Source organism: Ictalurus punctatus, chromosome 17, assembly GCF_001660625.3.
Source record: "Ictalurus punctatus breed USDA103 chromosome 17, Coco_2.0, whole genome shotgun sequence".
In the NCBI taxonomy this organism is placed as follows: Eukaryota; Metazoa; Chordata; class Actinopteri; order Siluriformes; family Ictaluridae; genus Ictalurus; species Ictalurus punctatus.
Window position 1 is genome coordinate 20,770,895 of NC_030432.2, and position 8,146 is coordinate 20,779,040.

Here is an 8,146-nt window from a genome sequence, read left to right on the forward strand (position 1 = left end):
AAATATAGCCTAACTGTAAATATAAAACACTACACCACGAACATGAGTAAATGGACTTATAAAAAGATCATCCATCATGTAAAACTAGAAAGAAGAAAGTTCTTGAATGAAGTGTAAATACGGCAGCGATCAATTTCTTCATCTGGACTCATAATGAATATCTGATAGAAAGAAAAAAAACCTTGTAGCCACATTGTTGCTCATTTGCAAAAGGTTACCTGGCCACGCCCACACGCTGTCACTCACTGTCCTGTATAAATCACTACATGAATTCACTTTAATGCAAACTCTGTTGCTATCCTGTTTCACCCTTCTGTTATATTCAGCTATACTGCAGTGCTGTTGAATTCTGGACTCTGATTGGTCAGAAGGAGTTAATTAATTTTCTCTAACAGCAGCTCTGTCTATGATTCAGGTGTATATTAACGCACTCGGTGTAATAAGTTATCGTTTCCATAGTAACCGCTCATTCACAGGGACTTGTACAGCAAACGATCCAGTAATAAAAATTCTTCTTTTAAAGGATTAATAAGGTGTGAATGTTGATATTGTGAGGTTTTATGGAAGGAGTCTCCAGTGTCAGCACTTTGTAACAGTCTGAGATAAAGCTGTAACTTACGTTTTCAGACACTTCCAGGAATCTGCAAGAAAGAGAACGAGAAAAAACGTTTACAGTTGCTATAATGTAAACGGGAATAGGAAGTGAGTTGTTTACATTAGAAGTAACAGTCGGTCCGTACAGGATTTTGCGTTATTTTTTTTTTTTTTCTTTTTTCTTTTTTTGTGACCGTTGAAGCCAAAAAATGTTTGCTGAGACTTTTTTCAAAATTTGCAATGCAAAATTGTTTCACACAAAAATTGTTTTCGTTTGTTGGTAAATGAGATCTTTTTAGCTGTACTCGTGTTCGGCGCACACGAATCGAAGAGCGCTTTAGCTGAATTCTCGTCGTGATGACGTCATGTGACGCATCTCGGCCCAAATCAGTGGAAAATCGGCGGGAATTTTTAAAAATTGCAAGCTCTTCAGAGCATTGCGAAGTTTGCTAGATTTTGCGTTGATTTCTATGATCGCAAAATTGCGAAATCCTGGAGGGACTGAACTACAAACAGATCAAAAGTATAACGTGTTGTTTTTAATAAATACAAATTGCTGTGGTATGAGAGGAATAAAACTCCTTTACAACATTTACTGTTATAACAAAATCAGCTTCAGGGTGGCAGCAGTAACTTCATATATATATATATATATATATATATATATATATATATATATATATATATATATATATATATATATATATATATATATATAAAATTCCTTATGGGGCCCCCTGGTGGCCTGGGGGACTTAATCAACTGCTTATATAGCTGTAAAAAAAAAAAGAAAAGAAAAAGAAAAAAAAGAAAAAGAAATAAATAATGCACTTTTAATTGATGCAACTTTCCCAGAGTGAAATGATGCTGTTTCATTATTAATGATTTATAGGAATCAGATTATCAGGTTGTAATTAGTTTTACGTTTGTTCCTCAGCAGAAGTTCTCATCAACATTTCACTTCTCCAGTTACGGGTTTTCCTTTTTTTTCTTTTTTCTTTTTTTTTCTTCTTCTTCTTCTTCTTCTTCTTCTTCTTCTTTTTTTTCCCGAAGCTGTCTGGAGCAGCTTTAAGGCCTATGAGCCTCACAAATTAAAACCAGCTTTAAAGGAAAACCTGAGCCAGAGAAAACAAAGTCCATATTTAAGCCCTGCAGCATGTTTCAGTTACACGGGAACCGAACAGAAGTACAACATACACAACTGGACAAGAGTCTCATTATTCATCTGAGAAACATCTGTTTGTTTATTTATTTATTTAAATCTAATCAATTCACACAAAAGGTCGAAATGATTATTCCAGTCATGTCAGTCTTTTTTTTTTCCTCTCTAGATTATGGATCGATAACACATCTTCTTTAAACTGTAATAAGAAGGATAAACAGCTCAATCCCACAAAAAAAATAAATAAATAAAATCACATCATATCTTAATTTAAATATTTATTCAAAGCGGTAGAAGATGGATGGATGGATGGATTGATGGATGGAAGCATAATATGAATTGAATCTAAATTTATAGCAGTTTTTCAGTATTGATTCTTATATTAACACTTTGTATGAATGTCACAGTTATAATGAACTTTGAGCATATCCATATCATGTCATAAAACATTCATAAAGCATGCATTACACTTTATAGCTATCCGTGTTACGCATTATGAATATTGTTGTCATGATCTATTATAAATAGCGTTCATCTCACATTATAACGCCAGTACTAAAGAAACTTTTCTTCTTTTTTTTTTTTTTTGAAACACTACCAATGACATATCTATACTGCGCTATAAACACATTCAGAGCATGTTCTAATACCTCATAAGGTATTTTACGTATTACACAGAAATCAGTTCTACAAAACGTTAGCACTTTATAACTATTCATAATGTATTAGAGCATTTCATTGCTATTAACAGGAATGTCTTTTCATATATAATTACAATGACGTAGATAATGCCTTATGAATGGATTATGACAGGTTATAAATGTATTCACAGGTCATTGTACATACATGTGGATTTATAGATTGTGCCACTGATATTATGACAGAATTTATGTTACGTGGCAAATTTCTGTGGTATAACAGGAATAAAACCAAAACAAAAAAAAAAAAGACTAACAGTACTTCTGGTTCATCACACCACGTGGTCGATGATTATTTTCCTATAACAGCACAACATGGAGAGTTTTATTCCTTACATAATGAATATTGCTATAAAGCCTAGTGCATTTCTATACATAATTATGTGTGCTGCCTCATGAAGTATAGAAAGTATTAAAATTGGTTTCATAGCTAAAACACTCATAGTTAAACTGTAAATCATGCTCCACCCCCCCATTTTAGGCCACGCCTCCTTCCTGAGTCTGATGCTGGTACGAGAATGACTTTGCGACTGAGGAGGAAAGTGATAAGAGATAAAAATGTCCATTTTGTCCACGTCTTCTACATATGTGTGTCATACAGCATCTAATCTGCTAGCTATAAGCTTCCTTTACACGCTAGCTACATAAGCTACCATACTCATACGTTTGTGAGAAAGGGAAAAACGTTGTGTACTGTATATGTGAATTTCTTTCTTTCTTGAAATGTGACACGAGTCATCAGCGGGGCAGTTACACAGGGAACGTGATTAAATGAGTCATTCTGACATTTAAGGCAATTCCTTTCGAAAAGACCAAAACAATTCATGAACTCCCTGGAGAGAGTATTTTGTCTTTGATAGGGGATCTGGAGATTTTTATTTATTTTTTTTTTTTAATAAAGGAAGTGTTTTCTTTCAGTAACAAGAGAAGAAAATACCACTAGTCATGCAACAGGCCTTCAGAAAGTCAGGCAGATTTTTCCAATTTTCCGCATCCGACGTTCCGGTTCTGTTCGCTGACCACAAGAAGGGAGATCGTTGGCACAAACCGTTGAAAATTGTATCTGACTTCATTTCGGAAATAATTTTAGCAGATGTCTCGTATCGTAGGATTACGATTTATCTCTACAGCTTTTAGACCAGGAACTCCTAACCTGATTCCCATTCATCAGTAGCATTGAGGATTAGTAGACGTGTTAAAGGGGGGGGAAGACCACAATTACGCCTACCTCTGGACCACAGATGGTTTCCTCTGCTTTAGGTTGAGGTGAAAACACTTAAACCTGGTGCTTAAAGTCTCTACGTTCGTCTCATCATCAGTCAAGACGTGGCCTAATGGCCCAACGCCTCCCGTTTATAAACTACTGCTCCCTCCGAGCTGATATTCATCACGCAGCCCTAATTTTGTTTATCCTTTCGTGCTCCTGTCTTTTCACGCCGGTCATCAGTTAGCTACTCGAGCCCTCCTCGGCGTCTGCAACCGTGACCTCTCGGTCTCCCGGGGTCACGGGGTTAATATAAGAATGAGCCTAATTTCCAACCAGCATGAATCTCCAGGGACAAGCCGGACCGTGACACGCTTACACAACCAGCAGGAACTTTATGAGACAACCAGACGAGTTCAGATGTGTGGACCGGAGGATCGGAGTCCAGCTCTACGACACCTGATTTAACTTATCGTCTAACGACCAGGGTTTGAGAGGTGCGTTAAAGCGCCAGTCTCTGACACACTGGGACGAACTTCACAGCACTGTGGTTAACATCTAATACAGCCTTTTCTGAAAATAAAAAGGCCATTAGTCATAATATATAGGGTCGAATTTCCCGGGGAACAGACATCACCGGGCGAAAACACGAGCACTCCTAACATAAAACACATGGGCCGCTCTGGGGATCAGAGTCCGGGCTATGAAAATATGATAATAGTGTTTTTAACACAGAATACATTACAGGCATGTCAAGAGCTGAAAAAAAGAAAGGCTTTCAAGCCAAATTCACAAAATAGTATTTCTTCCAGAAGAGGACTGTTTTCAGAAAAGTGTCATGTCGGTTCACGACGGCGTTTTGAAAAGAAGCAAATACAGAGTATTAACATATAAAAAAAAAATACAGCATAAAATTTCCGACCAGGAAAAAAAAAAAAAACATTTATGCTCACGATCTTCACCATCGAACAGCCTGAGCGTCGCCGATACAGACCAGGTGTGGGAGGGTTAAAACATTACGACCGCAATAAATCATCCTCAAGTTAAAAGAACGAGCACTGATGCATCATTAACTCTAACAAACACGATCACGTTTTTGCCCGTCGACGGTTTCAGTAGTGCCACTGCTCTACTTACTCCGGCTCTCCAATCAAAGCTAACGACCACCGAGACGTCTCTTAATCAAAGCTAATCTTTGTTTTCATGCCAGGATCTTTTTCTTTTTCTTTTTAAATCTCCCTCCATTTCATTCATCAGGGTTTGTTTTTACTGGAAACGCGAAAGACGGCAATTTAAAGAAGAAGTGTTGGGGGGGGAACCCCACGCACATCCTGAGATTTTCTAAAAAAGGTTCCAACACAAAGGCCGATTGAGGTCCGCGCGCGTTTCTGACTTCAGAGAGCGTCAAAGCTGAATATCAGCCATTAACTCAAACAAATTGGCAGCGGATTCTGCGACCGTTCGAGTAAATCCGAGCGGTCAAAGTTATCCAGGCCGGAAACAGGAAATTGGGTTTTTATGATGGAGGGAATAGAGGCGAGGCTGGCAGCTCTCAGACGGGAATCTGAGCTCAGGATGTGAAACACCTGAATCCTAAACAGACACGGAGATGCTAAAGTAGAGAATAAAAGAGTGGGAAAAAGTGAGAATTTTTGAGATCAGAGACGGGAAAAGACTCAAATTTAGGCAAGAAGTCAAATTTATAATAATGTATTAACAGTGAAAGCAAAAAGGCGTCAATGAAGTAAAATGAGTGAAAGGAAGATTGAGGTCGTTGCAACTTAAAGACTGAAAATTCAAAATAATTTAAAAAAGTACTGAAAGTACTGAAAAGCACGACTAAAAGGAAATGACTCTAGATCTGTGGACTTTTGTAATATTTACACATTTGCTGAAATGACTGGTTTTGATTATGATCCAAGTGTCTAGTTGAATATTATTACTATTCCTGTGGTTTATACTTTTCTGTACACATTCTGTTTGCGTATCTGGTCATGTGACCCTCCAGGGTTGGGTTTTTTTTTGTTTGTTTGTTTTTTGTTTTTAAAGTAAGATACTCATTGACATATTACAGATATACAGCAGGTGTCAGTGTTAACGGATGTGACCACACATGGCCAGAGTGCTTTCACTGAGAATCTGAGCTTAGGAGCGTACAGTAAAACAGCTGTATCCTAAATAGACAAGAAAAAGAGCAGAAATGACACTGAGATGCGAACTGAGAGGATGGACGAGTGGAAAAACAGAGAATTGGAGCTCAGGGTCAGGATAATTCCTGAATCTGGGCGGACACATCACACGCACATGACATGTCGGGATAACGTATCGACAGTGAAAAAATACAATGTATACGGTATAGGAAAGCAAAAAGACTGAAAGGAAGATTGGGGTCATTACAATGATCGCAAATTTGCAACAAATTTACAACTATTCCCGTGAGCAAAGGTGTGACATTACAGAATCATGAACGTACCACTAAAAAAAGATTAAAGTCATGCACGTGAACTAATTTGTGGATGCAAATAATTGTTGCACACCTATATTTAACAAAGATTTAAATTTTTATTTTTTTTTTTTTTTGGGGGGGGGGGGGGGGGGGGGGTAAACCTGTGTTGTGTTATGAAGCTTCTTAATTATTGCCCTGATGGTGGAAATGGGCATTTTCAATGCTTGTACTATTTTCTTATAGCCACGTCCCATTTTGTGAAGCTCAACAACCTTTTGCCGCACATCCCAGCTATATTCCTTGGTCTTACCAATTTTTATGAATGACTAAAGGAATTTGGCCTATGTGTTAACTCATATTTATACCCCTGTGAAACAGGAAGTCATGGTTGAACAATTTCTTGTTCCTAGTCACCCAGGTGTACTAAAAAAATGTAAAATATCAATGGGAATATACTTCAAATATATGTTTCTAATATGAATTCATAGGGTGCCAATAATTGTTGCACAGGTATATTTAACAAAGATATATATATCCAGGAGAGTAGAGTATTTTTGTGAATTTTTTTTAAACAAAAGATCAAAATGTTAAACAATAAAGACCATTTTTCACAGCCTTCTTTGCTCATATTTACCAAGGGTGCCAATATTAATGGAGGGCACCGTGTACAGTACATTTTCTCCATTTTCACGTCAAACCGTTTTCTTTTCACCTCGTTTTCGAATTCACACCTAATTCACCTTTTCAGTCAAATCTGCTCCAGATTTTGTCTTCCAGGTGCTTGTACACTGTTAAACACAGACGTGAGATAAAACTCACTTTCAGCTCCATTTCGGCCGTACGAGCGCTGCCTTTTATGGAGTTTTGTGGGCGTCGCCAAATCTAAATCAGCTGGGCCTTCATTGAAATACGCGAACATTTCCACGCGACTTCAATAAAACATCGGGGGGAAAAAAATGTCTCGCAACTCTTCGTTTTAAACATTGTTCATTTCCTGATTCGTTTATCTTCACCAGCGCTCCCATTTCCCACGTCGTTGTGGAGATTCTGGACGTTTCTGTGCTCCAGATGAAACAGTGGCTGAAACACAGCAAAGACATGAAGATTGTTCATTAAAAAAGTTCCAAGACTGCAAATATAACCGGAATTCACGCTGATTAAAGGGGCGTGTAAAGTTGCTAACAGCGAGTGTTAGCAATCGCGGCGTTTCTCATGACTTCGTTCATACGAAACGCGACAGATCTGCCACGTATGTTAGTTGTTTCTCTTCCTTCTGTGAAGGAAATGAGGCGGGGAGAAGAATGAAGAAAAATAACAACGTTAAGCGCGAGGTTCAGATTTGCAGACGTGAAGCACTTTGTGGATTTTCAGCTGCATATTGGTGTCTAAACGTTTGCTGAAATGACTTTCTAGCTGAAATGATCATTATTATTATTATTTTAACGTAATTGCTGTGTCTACATTGTTTGCATATCTGGTCATGTGACCTTCCGAGTTATAATGTAAGGTAGATATTTACATATTTATCAGAGTTACAGATTTTGCGACCCAAATTTAGAACATTGAGAAAATACTTGCCGTTGTTGTTGTTGTTGTTGTTGTTGTTGTTGCTTTAGTGTTTGGGCAGAATTCAGCCACAGTGACATTGCGATGGATTTTCCCAGACACCGTATAAACACTGACGCTGCAGTTATGCAGAGAAATTACATCAAGGAAGTCAAATTCAAAGCAAAGTTGCTTTACACCGCTGACTCGGAATTGTCGTGTAGATATAACGTACACGTTAACGCAATAAGACGACACAAGAGAATTATATATCAGGGTCAAAGCCTGGAATAAAGGATGATTTATGGACAGGAAATTGCCTGTGCAATGCTCGGTGAGATGAGAGGCCGGGGTCGGAGTAGATCAGCCCGAGTCTGACGGCAGGAAAACAGCGAACACAGCGGCACGGGTTCACCGGGTCAGCGTTCCTGGCCTCGGCCTTAAATCCTCTGAAGAAAATAGCCCACTTAGGAGGCGGCTGAACGCTAATAACGAGG